General features: G+C 40.5%; 1 protein-coding gene across 3 annotated transcripts in view; it reads left to right on the top strand.

Moving 5' to 3' along the window:
• The window catches only part of ADAMTS12 (ADAM metallopeptidase with thrombospondin type 1 motif 12), a 377,858-nt gene that overhangs the window by 222,240 nt on the left and 138,369 nt on the right, over window positions 1-17,249 (top strand). The gene's annotated exons all lie outside the window — the stretch shown is intronic.

Here is a 17,249-nt window from a genome sequence, read left to right as displayed (position 1 = left end):
TCTCTCAGATTTGGGACTACTTGTCTATCTGCACATTTACCTTTGGGGATTTCATCTGTTCTTAGAGACTTACATTTATATAAATGTAAGTCTTATATAAATGTAAGAGATGTATATGTCTTCTATGTCCTGAGACTCTCAATTGATACCTCCAACCAAGATGTCTTCATTGAGCTTCAGGCTCGTATCCAATTACTTACTTGAAATCTCCACCCGAATGTGTCAAAGTCCATTCAGTCTTGAAAACTTAATAAATCCAGAAAGGAACCTTGATTACTCCCTGCCTAAATCATTTCAATTCTGCCACCTCCATTCCCCAAATGACCACCTTACCCAACAGTACTATTATGCATTGGTTACGTAAGCCCAGGAGATATTCTTGATTCCTTTTATCATATCTTTCACATCCAATAGCAAGGCCCACTGTGGTCTTACTTCCAAAATACATCTCAAAACCACCTACTGCTCATCATCTCCGCAGTCATCACATTGGTTTGGCCTTATCATATCTTGCATAGGCTACTGCAGTGAACTCCCAAATGGTTGCTTCCTATTTTCAGCCTTGCCATCAGAATTCATTCTCCATGGATGTTCATTTTAAATGCAGCCATAATTGATCATTTTAAATACAAACTGAGGTCCTGCACTGCGCAAAACCCTTTAATGGCTTTCTGTTTTTTTAATAGAACAAATTCAAAATTTCTTGCTATGACCTGTGGAGACTTTCATGATCTTGCCTCCATCTGCCTTTCTGGTCTTTGCTTATGTTACTCTCTCCTTGTTTCCTACTCTCATACTCACTGTCTATGCACTTGTGGTTCCCAATGCCTGAAACATCCCTCTCCTGGTTCTACACATGACTGGCACCTTCTCATGCCTCAAGCCTCATGCTCTGTAAATGCTCCGTAAATGCTGCCTCTTCAGAGAGGTCTCAGTGACCAATTTATTCAAAGTAGACCCCTCTTACTGCTTTTCATCACAGGATAATGGCAGTCTCACAATTCATCATGATTCTCTGTATTCGTTTACTCTTTTTTTGCCTATCACACCTCTACCAGAATGTGAATTCCATGAGGACAGAAGCCATGTGTCTTTTTTCTGTTAGATCCCCAACACCTAAAACAGTGCCTGGGATACAAATGAATGAATGAAGTGAAATGTAATGAATGGTAGGACCAGCCAACTGACGAAATGCCCTTGCAATCTATAGAGCTTAACCAGCAGCTGGAATATGTAAAGAACAGCATCATTCATCTCCCCATCAGCAAGAGACCTGCAGTCAAAATGCCAAGGGAAGGCTTATTGTTTTCTTGACAGGAAAAGTCTCCATGATCATGTGTGTTAGAAGTTTATTTTTAAAACAATCTGTGGAGTGGGGATCCATTTTTTCTTCTTTCCCCTATAACCCCATCTCCCTTTGTCACCTGAAACATACTTTGGGTATCTTGGAATACCAATGGGTATGTCATTTCCCTTCCTGTCGTCTTTTATTAAGAAAATGTATCCAAAACTTGGAAAACAGGCAAGATGAAAACTATATATCCTTTCAATGTTTAAAGACACCTCTATGAAAATGTAACTGGTTGTTTACCATTGATTGGGGCACAGATGTGGTAAAGTTAGATGTTGACATGTAGTAAATGTTAGGGTGCAAATGGTTTTTGCCTAGTAGAGGCAAAAATGATTTGTGTCCAGCAGAGAAGATAATTCTGAAGATGGTTTTATTGGTTGGTGGAACCAGACCAATAAAAATTGGTATCTAATTTTGTATCTAACTTAGCAATCTCATTCAGCAGTTCTCCCCGACTGGCTATAGCTGCATCAGTTTTTTGCATCTGCCTTTGAACCAGCTTTGCCATCTTGCCTATCCCCTCATTAAGGAACCAAATTATCTTGCCTGTCTCCTCACTAATGAGTTAAATACATCTTGAACATGTGCTCATTATATATTTATATGAGAATTGTGTTTTTGACTTTTGAAAAGCATGCTTTGATACCTTGGAGAAAAAAATTTCTTTTTCATACTGGTTGAGCACATAGGCATTCCTAGATACAAATGTGAAGAAACATTTAGCATTTTCAGACCAAAAAAAGAAAAACAAAGAGAAAGCTACTTCTGGACGTAAGAAGGAAAAATCCTTGGGTTTGAATTGCTGTCATATAAAACAGAAGGAAAAATCTTGACTCTGTAGTCCCAGCAGCACCACTGGTAGGATTTCATAATGTGGCTTCCACGGATCAGGCCCCTTTAAACTCCACATCTCTTCATTCCCGAGAAATAATGTCACCAAGGCATCTCCATGGCATGTTGATGCCAGTGAAGTTGTTTGAAGGAGCTTGATTGGCCACTGCCCCCTGACTGCATCACAATCACATTGTTTCTCCTCTTCTCTACCAACCTGGTTTTGCAAGTGTAAAGAGACACACATGGCTTGCTTCAGGAAGCCATGACTCTCTACCTCCCAGTTGCCAAATATTATCCTCATTCAAGCTTTTATGGAGTCTCTAATTGGTACGGGGTTCACAAGTTAACAGCAGAATTGCAGTCCACAATTCTCATTTTCCTAATTCCTAGGAAACGGCTCAAGCCATTCTTCACATGTGTGACTAATAAGCAGCCCAACAACAGACAGCAATGATTCCAGCCCTTAACTAATGTCACCATGGCAGGCACAGGAAGCAGAGTGTGAGGTTCAGTGCTGTGACTCCTTTGAGCAAGTTGACCTGAGTTCAACAACTCTAAGGAAGTTACATCATTGCTCCATGCCCATTTTTCTTAATCCATAATGAGAAGAGAGTTGTGGATCATCAGGCATATGTCAAATCCTGTGCTAGCACCAGGGATGCAAATATGAACACAAGTCCCATTTCCTGATTCTGAGGAACTTTGAGTCTACTGCACAAAAGCGCAAAAATAGAAAATTCAAGTTGAGATTGGCATGAGTATAAAAGTACTACAATAGGAAAGGGTACTTGGATGTCTAAGATGAGATTTTAGAAAATGAAAAGGAATTCACTAGTGAGGAAGTGATATGGTAAGGCTAATTGAATTATGTGAGTGGTTTCCCCCTTGCTGTTCTTGTGACAGTGAGTGAGTTCTCATGAGATCCGATGGTTTAATAAGCGGCTCTTCACCCTCTGCTCGGCACTTCTCCCTCCTTCCACCTTGTGAAGATGCCTTGCTTCCCCTTCACCTTCCACCATGATTGTAAGTTTCCTGAGGCCTCCCGAGCCATGCTGAACTGTGAGCCAATTAAACCTCTTTCCCTTATAAATTACCCAGTCTTGGGCAGTTCTTTTATAGCAATGTGAAAATGGACTAACACAGGAAGGAAATTCCAGGTGGAGGGACCTGCATGGACAGTGGCTTTATTCTTAAGCCAGCACTATGCATATGAGAGGCAGTGGACATATCACTGATATTGGACCACACAATGGGAGGTTGAGAAGTTTTGTTGTGATACAAGGGAAACAAAGTGATTGTGCTAGAGGCAGGAGAGAAAGCAGCCAATCAAAACCTGCCCATCTCCACTCACACTTGAGTTTGTCCCGTGTTGCTCATGTCTGCACATGACATTATCATCCTTTCAGTTGCAGAAGCCAGAAATCTGGATGCACTGATGATACCTCCTTCTCTCCCTCCCATGTCAAGTCTGTTATCAGGTACTGACCGTTTATCTGACCATCTCCATTTATATCACTTCAATTAAAGCTACAGTGTTCTCTTTTCTGGACTATAGTGGTATATACTTTCTGGTCTACTCAAAATCAGTTGAATTTCTTTTCCTCTTGTTTCCTCAATGTAGTCAGGATAATCTGAAAATAGTATTCTGATCTACCCACTCTCCTGCCACCCTTTCTGCAACCCCCACACCTGGCTTAGTTTAGTCCAGTGGTTTTCTGATTTCCTTTCTCATCTCTTGCTATTCCTGCCTTTGCTCTTGAGAGTTAGCAATAGTCTTATTCATCAGGGTTTTTCAAGGCCTCCCTCTGGTCTTGTTGTTGCCTGGACTGTCTTCTTGTCTTCACTTAGTTAACAGCCTAATCTCTCAAATCACAGCTCCAGTGTCACTTCCATGGAGAAGCCTTTCCTGACCCCCTTTCCTAGTAAGATTCTGTTATTGACTCCCATAAAAGTACGTTTCTCCTCCACAGCATGTTTCACAGTTGTAATCTTAGATCTATTTGATTGATACAGTTTCCTCAATTAGTATGTAAGACTTAAGAGCAGAAGTTGAATTTAATGTTGCTCACTGGTATATAATAGACCCTCAATAAATATTTGTTCAAATATTACATAGGAGAAAGTGTGCAAATGAGGCCAGCAATCTGTCAGTGAACCAGGGCCAATGGCAACCAAGTTGCCATGGGCCTTGTGGCCACATAAGGACTTTGGATCTAATCCTGTGGGAGACTCTAGATTATTCCAAACCAACAAATGGAATTAGAGAGATCACTCAGGCTCTGTGGAAAGTGTGTGAGGTAGGGAATCCCGAGATTGAGTCTCTGAGATAGATTCCTTTTATCAGTGACTTTCTATCACTCTTATCTTTCTTATTCTAAATACGTCTCATGGGTAACACAATTTGGGGCTTTATTTTTCTGCGGTGAGTTTCAAGAGACTTTGAGGTTAGGGTATACACAAAAGATGCAGCTTGTTTGTCAGTTACTGCCATCTAAAGACCACTACGGGATTTCATCACATTTTGAGAATAAATTGGAGTACTGGGTGTAAAACTCACTTTGGAACAATTTGGAGGCTTTCTCATAGGCTAGATAGTCATATTTCAAAGTAGTGGAAACTGAGGTAACTGGGGTACACAAAACCATGTTCTGAAAAGACGTGTCAAACATATTAAGAAACTATGGGCCAAGAAAACAGACAGTGGGTTCAGATAGGAGCCAGTTTGCTCTCACTCCTGTCATGTCCCTGTCTATCCCTTAATTGAGCTCTGATTTTCATTTTATGGCCCAAATTCTATCCTTTTAATTTTCTCCTAGGACTTGGACACAAACTTGACCTCTAAGCCCTTTCCATTTTAAACCAATTTGTTTGATGCTCCCTCCCCGCTTCCCTCTTGCCCGGGGGTTAGGGATGGGATTAGACTCTTCCCTCCAATTCTTGTGAGCAGCTTGACACCACGGAGAGTACCAGATTTATCATTAGTTCCACTGCTTGCTAGCCATATAATTTTGGTAGGTTACTTAACTTGTCCGTGTCTCCATTTCCTCATTTTGTAAAATAGTGATAATTATATGTATTTCATAGCATTGTCATGAGAATCAAAAGACTTTATTCATGTAATACTTAGCATAGTATCTGGCTTGTAGAAACTGCTCAGTAAGTGTTACTTGTTAATGTCAGTCTTATTCTTTTTATCATCATCATCGTCATTAACTCCCACAAAAACCCTGTAAGCTTATTAATACTATGCTCATTTCACAAGGACTTCAAAATCCTTGCAGGAAAATAAAAGACCTAAAGGACAAAATCAGGATCATAAAATGTTGGAGACTTCTTTTAAGAACAAGATAGAGACAAAACTGGAATAAGAGGGAGTTGGATGAAGCCAAATGAATCCCATCCTAGGTGACTATGCCATCCAGCAGAGGAGTCTAATGGTGTTGGGCTGGCTTGAAGGTACAGCAGTAGGGCTGACAGCAGCAAGAAGGAGATAACCACTTTCACAAAGAAATTCTTCTTGGTGTACTGAAAGTGGTTTAGTGTTGAGTCTACTTTTTTTTTTGGAAACTCTAGAGTTAAAAGCCTCTTGATTTTAAAAATTCAGGCTGGTGGTTTACCCCTCCCCACAGCTGATGTGTGGGTCTGTATTGTTCTTTCAGGGTAAATATCAAAAATACTGGCAAAGAATTTTTAGACTTATTCTTTGTGTGTGTGTGTGTGTGTGTGTGTGTGTGTGTGTAAGACAGAACAGAGTCTTACTCTGTTAAGCAGGCTGGAGTACAGTGGCACATAGTTCCCTGTATCTTTGAATTACTGGCCTCAAGCCATCTTGCCACCTCAGCCTCCCAAGTAGCTAGGAATACAGTCACTGGCCACCATGCCTAGCTATTTTTTTTAAAAGATGGGGTCTCACTATGTTGCCCAAGCTGGTCTTGAACCTTAAAAAAGTATCATTTCCTCTGGTAATCAGATAAGTTGTCCCTTAGACACATGAGAAGTTTCAGACTAAACCTTTTACAGCTTGTCTCTTCTGTGCTCATCCTCTTTCTTTCAGTAGCATAAGTCTGACTAGCAGAGCATAGTCAGATTGTGCATTGAGTCAAAAACTGCTATCAAAAATTCCAAGAGAAATCAATACAAGATTTTTTCATTATAGAGAGAGCTTACAAAGAGAGAGAACAATTTATAACAGAAGCATGTTCGTGCAAAATTATTTCCCATGTGGAGCTATTTTATGAGTTTTTTATGATTTCCCCTAGGTCAGCTTCCTGTCCCGTTAATTCACATACACAAATGTATAGAAAAAGGGAAGTGGAAAGTGAATTGGATTAGCTTGAGAAGATGAAGTGGAAAAAAAATAAACAAAAAGAGGAATCTATTTTTGTTTGCAAAGGAAATGAGGAAAAAATAGTGTGAATGGGGGTTTGTTTTGACATGCTCAAATAGTTTCCAGGATGCTTTATGGAAAATGTTTAGCACAAGTTCCCTCACATTTATTGTGAGCCATCATAGTCTCTCTGAAGTCCTGTTGCATTTTTTGTGTGCTTAGGGCTGCCTCATTTTAATCCATAACTAATTACTATTCTCAAGGCTCCTGCGATAGAGAGCATTCTGTAAATTAAATGAGTGTTTCTTGGACTTAACCCCTTCTGAGACTTAGAGATTAAGATGCTGAAGAGGTTGAAAAAAATGTGCTCAATTACAGCTTTCTGTGACATTTAATAGAAAAGACACTGTCCCTGAATTTGTGTTAAATGTCACATATTACAGATGGAAGTTCTACACAGGGGCAAAGTATCAAGCTGTAAGTAATCATCAACCCAATTAATTGTGCACTTGCTTTGTCTGCACGAGGAATTTTAAATAGGAATGGGAAGAAAGCAAGAAATGTTTTGAGAGTAGACTTAAAGCCCTAGCATTTTTTCCCCTCATCAATGACTATCTCTCAGGTTATTTCAGAATTACTCTTATAGCAAAACTGGAATGTAAGAAGAATATCCTATGTTGACATTTTATTTTACTATTCAGCTTCTTTCCCTCTCTTTTACTCTTTCCCCAACAGCCCTGCTGCTAGAAATCTCAACAACCATGCAGACCTGTCCATATATTTAGGTGGTCCAACCTTAACGTGGTTCTCACTACTGCTTGATCACCTTTTCTCTGTTATCCTCCTTATTCCTGTCAAGAACTAGGCAGGGTCTGTGTTTTAGTCCATCACCTGCTGCTCCATTCTGTATAACAAAATAGCACAGACTAGGCCATTTATAAAGAACAGAAGTTTAGTTGGCCCATAGTTCTGGAGACTGGGAAGTCCAAGAGCATGGCACCAGCATCTGGTGAGTGTCATTCCATGGTGGAAGGCATTACATGGCAAGCAAGCATCCAAGATAGAGAGAGAAAATAGGATTGAACTCATCCTTTTCATCCCTTCAATAACAAACTCAATCCCATGATAACCATTAATCCATTTACAAGGGCTCTTAATCACCTCTTAAAGGTCCTACCTCCCCATGTCTTTACACTGGCAATCAAATTTCAACATGATTTTTCGAGGGGACATTCAAGCCATAGCAATCTAAGATTTTACCCTGCTTGCAAGCTAACAAGTTAGTCTGCCATGCTTTTATGAATGCAATGCTGGCAGAAGACATGAAAATTCTGAGTCACAGACCAAGGACTTTATTGCTCACAGCATAATGGGACATGAGCTTCGGTTTGCACCTGTCCCTCTTGTCCCATAAGTTGCACTGGGGTGTTGCAGGCAGCCCAAGTGTATGCTATGCATACAGTGGGTTTTATCCCAGCTTAAGACCCCCAAAATAAGAAAGCCCCAATCCCTTAAAATAGATTGTAAGCAAACTTATTCAACTTTCGCCCCAGAGGAAGCCATCACCTTTGTTATTATGGACATAAAGTAAATCTTTCCTTTTCCCTGGAAAAATGTTATCTTCTAAGGCTGTTTCCTTTACAACATCCTTCAAAGGATACTCCAGAACAAAACCTATGTCTTTGCTCAGATGATGTGCAGAAACATGAGACACCCATGTAGAATCTTCTACTAGCAGTTCCTATTACAGGCACTGGAATTATTATTGCAGATTTTCTACTGAACTCTCAAACTTCTGGCCTCTTTACTGCCCCTTCCCTGACCCATAGGAGAACATGCCTCTTTGGTAGTTTATCACAAAACCTCCCATTCACCTAGTCTTTACTTTTCCTGGCCTAAAGGATATATTCTCTCCCTTTTCTCCTTTCCTTCATGGGTGGTGTGCATCCTCAGTTTTGTCAGTCAGTATACCTGCTGTAAACCAGGATATATTCAACGCTTGAGACAAGGAGAAGAATAAACCTCAATTATTGTTCTGGAGGAACTAAGAGGAAAACAGGCATACAATTTGATTGTTACGACCTAGCACAGGAAGTGCTGTGAACCAAGTATGAAGAAGGTATATTGGCAGGAACCTAAACCAGACTAGGGGGCAGGGAAAGCTTCCTGGAAATGCCCAAATTAAATCTTAAAGAATGAGTAGAGGTTGAATGGGTTAAAGGGGGTAAGAGAAAAAGGCAATCTAGGAAGAGGGAACATATTGAAGAAAGGAAGGTGTGTGGGAGTATGTGACGGGGATCTGAGGGAGTGCTAATACAAGCAGTTGTTGCTGGAGCATAAACTGTGAGGTTGCAAATGAAGGGAGAGCTTCCTGGAGGCTAGACTTCGAAGGATCTTGAGCCATGGGTCATGATATGGACAGACTTTTGTTTTGATCCACCTGGCAACAGTGAGGAGGATGAATTTGAAAAGGGCCAGGATATTGTAAACCAAGCATAAAATGAAGGTTTGGGCTAAGGACAGTAAGTAGCAAAGATATAGAGGAGGTAAAATTAGCAGCACATGATGACAGATTGGGATGCAGGATATGGGAGGAGAGGGAGCTTACAAGACACTGGCATTTCTAGATTGGGCAACTGGGCTGATGGTGGTTCCTGCAACCACAGAAGGCACAGAAGGAATCGCAGGTTGAAGTGGGAGGAAAGGATTTCGGGGATGCTGAGTTGGAAGTACCTGTGGAGGTGACCATCAGGAGATTTAGGTTCATAAATTTGAACTCTGGGAGAGGTTTGGAATGATATACAGATGTGGGAGCCAACAATCATATTTTGGAGTGATTTCCAAAACTATGACTGATTGAGAGTGAACTAAGCAATGAACCAAAGGAAAGGCAGAAGAAGAAGGGCTCACAGAGGAGCCCAGGAAGTGGACAGAGAGTAAGAAAAGTACAGAGGTAAGGATCTCGAAAGAAGAGGTTATCTGCTTTTCTGTTTGTCTCCTCAGTGAGGGTAGGATCGTGAGGTTGAGGAGTAGAAATAAGCCATAATCATTCATTGGTTAATTGCTAAGTCTTTCCAATTATTCAAAGCAGAGTTTAGAGAAGTCCTCAATAGTTTGGAAACCACTAGTCCTAAACTCACAGCTGCAAACGTGTGTTCCAAGCCCTGCTCTGCCAATGCCTGCTTTGTGACTTGGCTAAGGTACTGTCCCTCACTCTTTAAATGAGACTATTAAATGCATAATTCCTGGAGCCCTTCAGGGAAATGGGCTCTTCATTATGATGAAAACACTGGAGGCAGCATTTGGAATGCAACATCTGGAAGATGACTCTGCTTTCTCCACAATGATGAAGGTGGGTCCTTGCTGACGCTGAATTTGGTTCAGGAATGTGGGAGACTGGACCTTTGTCAACATTCACTTTTTCCAAACAGACACACAGAGATTGGAATGTAAGATTTTCAAAACGGTGATTCAAGCCAATGTATAAAAGGACAATATTGAAAGATAGAGCTTTTCAGATCTGATAAAATCCCCCTTTCAACAGCGTGCCCTTGCCAAGGTCTCTGTGCGCTAACGGAGAACAAGAGCTCTATTTCTGCCTGTGTAGCTGCTTCAACTCTAATAAGCTTTTATATTCATGGCTATTTAATTAGGGATCTTAATTAACTTTAGTGTGGGTGTATCCATGTGTGAGTGTGTGCATGTGGCATAGTGTGGATGTGTGTGTGTATGTGTGTGGATGCATGTGTATGTATGTGTGTGTATGTATGTGGATCTGTGTGTATGTATGTGGGGGGGTGTGTATGTGAGTATGTGGGTGTGTGTATATGTGTGGGTGTGTGTATGTGAGTATGTGGATCTGTGTGTATGTGTGTATGTATGTGGATGTATGTGTGTATGTATGTGGGAGTGTGTGTGAGTGTGTGTATGTGAGTGTGTGTGTGTGTGAGTATGTGGGTGCGTGGGTATGTGGGTGTGTGTATGTATGTGGGTGTGTGTGTATATGAGCATGTGGGTGTGTGTGTATGTGAGTATGTGGGTGTGTGGGTATGTGAGTATGTGGATGTGTGTGTATGTATGTGGGTGTGTGTGTATGTATGTGGATATGTGTGTGTTTGTGAGTATGTGGGTGTGTATGGGTATGTGAGTATGTGGGTGCATGGTTGTGTGAGTGCATGGGCTCTTCCTACACACTGTAACTCATCTGAAAGACTGCAGGTTCCCTTCGATTCAAAGGTACAAGTTCTCACATATCATCAGTGAATAATCTGCATAGGATCATACCAGAAAGTGTTATAAGATCTCCTATTGCAACCCTGCAGCCTTGGTTCAGACCAGTTATTTTTAAGGTGTTTTTGTATTTTTCTGTTTGTTTTGAGTTCATTGTACATTCACATGCAGTTGTAAGAAATAGTACAGAGAAATTCCTTTTACCCTTCATTCATTTTCTCCTAATCGTAACATCTTGTGTAGTCTTAGTACAATAAGACAACCTAGAGCGTGATATTTCAACAATGCCACCTACCTTCAGATGCACACAGTGGCGTGTGCATGCGCATGACCATGTGTGTATACATTTAGTTCTATGCGATTTTTGTCACACGTATAAGTTTGTGTGACCATCACCACAATTAACATTAGAACAGTTCCCTCACAAGCATCCCTAGTGCTACCCTTTCATACCTTTTTTACTTCCCTTCCACCTACCTACCTGATCCCTGAAAAGCACTAATCTGCTCTGTAATAATATATCTGTATGATTTTTATCATTTCAAGAATGTCATATAAATGGAATAATTCCAGATGTGACTTTTGAGACTGTATTTTTTTCATTCAGCATAATTCACTTAAGATCCATTCAAATTGTGTGTATCAAGAGTTTGTCCCCTTTTTGCTGAGCGGTATTCTATGATATGTGCCTATTTGTTTAACCATTCACCCACTGAGGGACATTTGGGTTGTTTCCAGGTTTTAACTATTATGAATAAAACTACTATAGACGTTCAACTACAGGTTTTTGTGTGAACATAACTCTTCACTTCTCTGGAATAAAGGCACAGGAATGCAATTGCTAAGTTATATGGTCATTGCCTATGTAGGGTTTTGTTTGTTTGTTTTTTGTTTGAGATGGGGGTCTCACTCTTGTCACCAGGCTGGAGTACAGTGGCGCGATCTGGGCTCACTGCAATCTCCGCCTCCTGGGTGCAAGCAATTCTCCTGCCTCAGCCTCCTGAGTAGCTGGGATTACAGATACCGCCACCATACCGGGCTAATTTTTGTACTTTTAGTAGGGAAGGGGTTTCACCATGTTGGCCAGGCTGGTCTCAAACTCCTGTCCTCAAGTGACCTCAGCCTCCCAGAGTGCTGGGATTATAGGCGTAAGACACTGTGCCCGGCCACCTATGTAGTATTTTTAAGAAACTACCAAACTGTTTTTCCATAACTACTGTACCATTTTCCACTCTCACCAGCCATGAATGATTCAGTTTTACCACATCCTCACCAGCATTTGGGTGTTGTCATGATTTTTTATTTTACCCATTCTGGTAAATATGAGTAATATATCACTGTGGTTTTAACTTGCAATTCTCTGATAGCTAGTAATGTTGAATATCTTTTTATGTGCTTATTTGCTACTTGTATAACCTCTTTGGCAATGTGTCTCTTTACAACATTTGCCTATTTTCTTATTTTTTTTATTGTTGAGTTTTGAGAGCTCTTTACATATTTTAAATATAACTCCGTTGTCAAATATATGGTTTACAAGTATTTTCTCCCACACTGTAGCCCATCTTTTTATCCTCTTCATAAGGTTTCTTTCAAAGCAAAAGTGTTTAATTTTGATGTGATCCAATTTATCAGTTTTTCCTTTTATTAATTGTGTTATTAGTGTCAAGTCTATAAATTCTTTGCCTATCCCTAGGTTCCTAAGATTTCCTGTTTTTTTTTTTCCTAGAAGTTTCACAGTTTCACATTTTATATTTAAGTCTATGATCTTACCAATATTTTTGTACCAGCTGTGAGGTTTCGATTGAAATTCTTCTCTCTCTCTCTCTCTCTCTTTTTATTTGTTTTTGGCCTGTGGATGTCTAGTTGCTCCAGCACTATATATTTATTTTTCCCAAGTGCAAATAATGCTTTATAATCTGGATTTGAATTTTTCACTACGAATTTCTTAATCTAAGACTTTTGCCTTTCTTTTAATACTATACCTTCTGGCCTTCAACGCTTATATTCAAGAAGTGCAGAATAAGCGTAATATTAATTTAAGTAAAAGTTTAACAGATCTACTACATTATAGAGTGCAAATATAGTGATGTATTCCAAAAGCAAATGGAATTATTCCCAGGTCATACTATTCACACAATAAACACACACAGTAGAACTAATAACATGTCCTACATGATGCCTGGACTTTACCTGTTGGTACAGGATTCACTGTGGAACGTTTCACAGATTGAGTATGGCTTGGGTAAGAGCTTCCCCATCCCCATGGGCAACATCCTCATGGGCAACATGAAACGTTGTCAAAAGTTTCAGGGACTTGGATGATATCACTGCAACAAACAAAAGACTGTGGTAGAAAACAGGAGAAAGACTAGAGAAAGAGTATTCTTTTTTTATGGAAAAGAGCTTTAGAAATAACCAGAATAATCCAGGGAGGACTGTAAAGAATTACGATTTGCTGAACATACACATGTTCAATTTTATTCTAAAGTTTCGAATAAAATTTCTAACAATTGTTCGAAAGTTTGTGTCCACCAACTAATTGTATTGATTACATTCAGACCATTGTTTTTCTATTTTCAAATGAATGCAAAGCCCCATTTTTGTTTACCTTACATATCTTTATTAAAATGCATGTTTCATTATTGTTTTAGTTTGAACACCTTTTATTTTGGGTTGACTCTGCTTGCTGTCTGCAGTTTCTCCCCAAAAAACAAAGAAATTGAGAACTTGAGTTGCTATTGAATCAAGATATTTGCCCTAAATTTGTATCACCAGTGGGAAAGTTACAGGTCTGATAAATGGTGACTGACTTGCAGGGTAAGAGGGAGGAACAAATCATCTAAGTATCTGATTGGAATCCTCCAGAGGCTGGGTGTGGGGGCTCATGCCTGTAATCCCAGCCCTTTGGGAGGCCAAGGCAGGCGGATCACTTGAGATCAGGAGTTTGACATCAGCCTGGCCAACATGGTGAAACCCCATCTCTATCAAAAAATAGAAAAAGTAGCCGGGTGTGGTGGTGCAGGCCGATAGTCCCAGCTACTCAGGAAGCTGAGGCACAAGAATCGCTTAAACCCTAGAGGATTGTGCTACTGCACTCCAGCCTGGGTGACAGAGTGAGACCCTGCCTCATAAAAAAAAAAGAAAAAAAAAAAATCCTCCAAGGCAGTTTTAACTGTAATGTAAATCAGTAGATCAGTCATCAAGGAACAGATCCCTAGGCGAAAACAGATGCCAGGACCAGTAAATATCAGAACACAAATACGGGTGTCCCCTTACAGTGGTTCCATTTATGATTTTTTGACTTGAGAAAATTATATACATTCAGTAGAAATCATAGTTCAAGTGCCCATATAATCTTTTCACTTTTAGTACAGTATTCAGTAAATTACATGAGATATTCAACACTTTATTGTAAAATAGGCTTTGTATGAGATGATTTTTTTCCAATTGTAGGCTAATATAAGTGTTCTGAGCACATTTAATGTAGGCTATGCTAAGTTACAATATTCGGTAGGTTAGGCGTATTCATTGCGTTTTTGACTTACGATATTTTCAATTGATGACAGGTTTATCAGGACGTAACTCAGTTGTAACTCAAGGAGTATCTGTGTCATTTATTTCTTGTTGCCTGGGGTGAGCATTTGTCAGGTTTGCTTCCTAGCATCTTGCACACATTCAAACAAATGCTAGGATGAAAGATATTGGAAGCAGGTGCAGTAGTACGGTGAAGTTCATCGAGAAAAGTCTTTCAAAGGAGCTCGGGAATCTTAATGATTTCCAAAACTGTTGCCTTTGAGCTTCCCTGTCTTGCCTCTGGCAGCCTAAGTAATAGAGAATGACTTTTTAACTGGTACCAAGTTCCACTCCAGTTTAAATGACAGCTGTCAGGAGAATGTGGCTGAGAACTGAGGAGATCCTTAGTTATCTAATTATTTTTAGAAGATAGAAGATACATAGATATTTAATTATCTAGCTATCTTTAGAAGTCTTTGATTTAATGAGTGCTGTCATTCATAAGGTGTTTTAGAACCATGCTAGGCATTATTGGAGCTCTAAACAGAGTTTGGTAAGTTTTCAGGTCATTTAATCATCAGCAGGGCTTCAATATCCTCCCATCCACCATAGCAAAGTAGAGAGTTATAGAGAAAATATAGTCTTTGAGGTGCATATAAAATAATGGAGGAGCTATGGAAAATGCAAATATGCCGAAAATGCTACAGATACAACCAGTGGTGTAACCAATTGCAACCAAACAGAATTATTCTTATTAATGAAGTTGTATATTTACTCTTTCAAGTGTGAGTCTTGGTAAGTGAGAAATCTTTTTTTTTTTTTTTTTTTTTTTTTTTTTTGAGACAGAGTCTCACTCTGTTGCCCAGGCTGGAGTGCAGTGATATGATCTTGGCTCACTGCAACCTCCACCTCTTGGGTTCAAGCAGTTATCCTGCCTCAGCCTCCCAAGTAGCTGGGATTACAGGTGCATGCCACCATACCCAGCTAATTTGGGTATTTTTAGTAAAGATGGGGTTTCAGTAAGTGATGACTCTTAAGCTTTATGTGCTATTTGTGGTTTTACCACTTGCAAACCATTAGTGATCAATTCTAATTACTAAAGTAAACTTTCTTCTTATCAGTAGACAGGGTTAATCATCACTCTCCTAACTATTAATACTTCACACAGTTGTTCACAAAATCAAATAAGATAAAGTATGGAAGTAATTGATAAGCCATAACGTGCTAAGCATGAAATGTGGATTTATTATTATGTAGAACCTCATTGGGACTCACATATATAAAAAACTGATTAATCTATTATAAACACACCTAATAGCAATAATTTAAGCATACCCTTAAAAAGACCCTGTATGGTGGCCAGGCGCAGTGGCTCACGCCTGTATTCCCACCACTTTGGGAGGCCAAGGCAGGCAGATCACATGGTCAAGAGATCAAGACCATCCTGGCCAACGTGGTGAAACCCTGAGTCTACTAAATATACAAAAATTAGCTGGGCATGGTGGCATGCACCTGTAGTCTCAGCTACTCAGGAGGCTGAGGCAGGAGAATCCCTTGAACCTGAGAGGTGGAGGTTGCAGTGATCTGAGATCACGCCACTGCACTCCAGCCTGGTAACAGAATAAGACTCCGCCTCAATTAAAAAAATTAAAAAAAAATAAAAATAAAAAAATAAAAAAGACCCTGTATGGAAGATACATGTGAATGTGTGTTACAAGCTAGGGAATCCAGAGGAGTCACCCCAGAGATTTGTTCCTTATCTATGATAAACACCGGAGCCTCTCCCCCATCCTGTGGAACACAGGCTGTACAGGGGATTGAGGCCCTGAGCTTTGGAGCAAATGAAGGTTGCCAGGTGGAGGTTATTAGCAGGAGGTTATTAAGTGAAAATACTATATAGGCCGGGCACGGTGGCTCACGCCTGTAATCCCAGCACTTTGGGAGGCCGAGACGGGCGGATCACAAGGTCAGGAGATCCAGACCATCCTGGCTAACATGGTGAAACCCCGTCTCTACTAAACACACACACACACACACACACACACACACACACACAAAAAAAAAAATTAGCCAGTTGTGGTGGTGGGCACCTGTAGTCCCAGCTACACGGGAGGCTGAGGCAGGAGAATGGCGTGAACCCGGTGGGGCGGAGCTTGCAGTGAGCCGACATCGCGCCACTGCACTCCAGCCTGGGCGACAGAGCGAGACTCCGTCTCAAAAAAAAAAAAAAAAAAAATACTATATAGACTACATGATGTCGGCAGGTGGTTATAGTTTTTCTGGCCAGCCCTGCGCGACTGGACTGTGTATGTTAAGGGTAGAGGGTGTCCAGGTTCTTGGTGTCTTAAACAAAAAATTGGACAAAACACACAAACAAAGCAAGGAAGGAATGAAGGGTTGTATTGAAAATGAAAGTACAACTCCACAATGTGGGAGCAGGACTGAGCTTAGAGACCCAAAGGCCCCGTTACAGAATGTTGGGCAGTTTAAATACCCCATAGAGGATTCCATTTGTTACTTGGTGTACACCCTTTGTAAATGGAGAGGATGACGTAAAGTTACAAAGTCATTTATGGGATATGCCCAGGGAGAGGATATTTCCTGTGATAGCCGAAGTGTGAATGGGCCTTATGTTTTCCCTGCCTCTAGGCCTTATGTTCCTGCTTCATCTCCCCGCTGAGAGATGTGATACCCATAAATCTTTATGGGAGGCAGAGGGATAGATGGTGGGAGGGCAGATACTTTGTCCAGCCCGCCACTGGACTCTCTCCCCGTCACGTAAGCCCCTAATAAGACATGGCATCTCATTTGCTGGCCTTGGGTCTCTTCCTCCACCTCTTGAACCTGGTGTCTTCCCTATTGAGGTTAATAGAGGTTTGGCACAACATCCATGGTTTCCACCTGATGTCTTTCTTTCACATTTGGTGTATTTCTTGGCTGTTGCCCATGGCTTTGGCTTCTGTTTAGGCCCCTCTTCTTGATTTCTCTCTTTCT

This window comes from Macaca thibetana, chromosome 6, assembly GCF_024542745.1.
Source record: "Macaca thibetana thibetana isolate TM-01 chromosome 6, ASM2454274v1, whole genome shotgun sequence".
NCBI classification, from domain to species: Eukaryota; Metazoa; Chordata; class Mammalia; order Primates; family Cercopithecidae; genus Macaca; species Macaca thibetana.
Note: the sequence above shows the minus strand (reverse complement) of the source record. Positions and strands in the feature narration are given on the sequence as shown.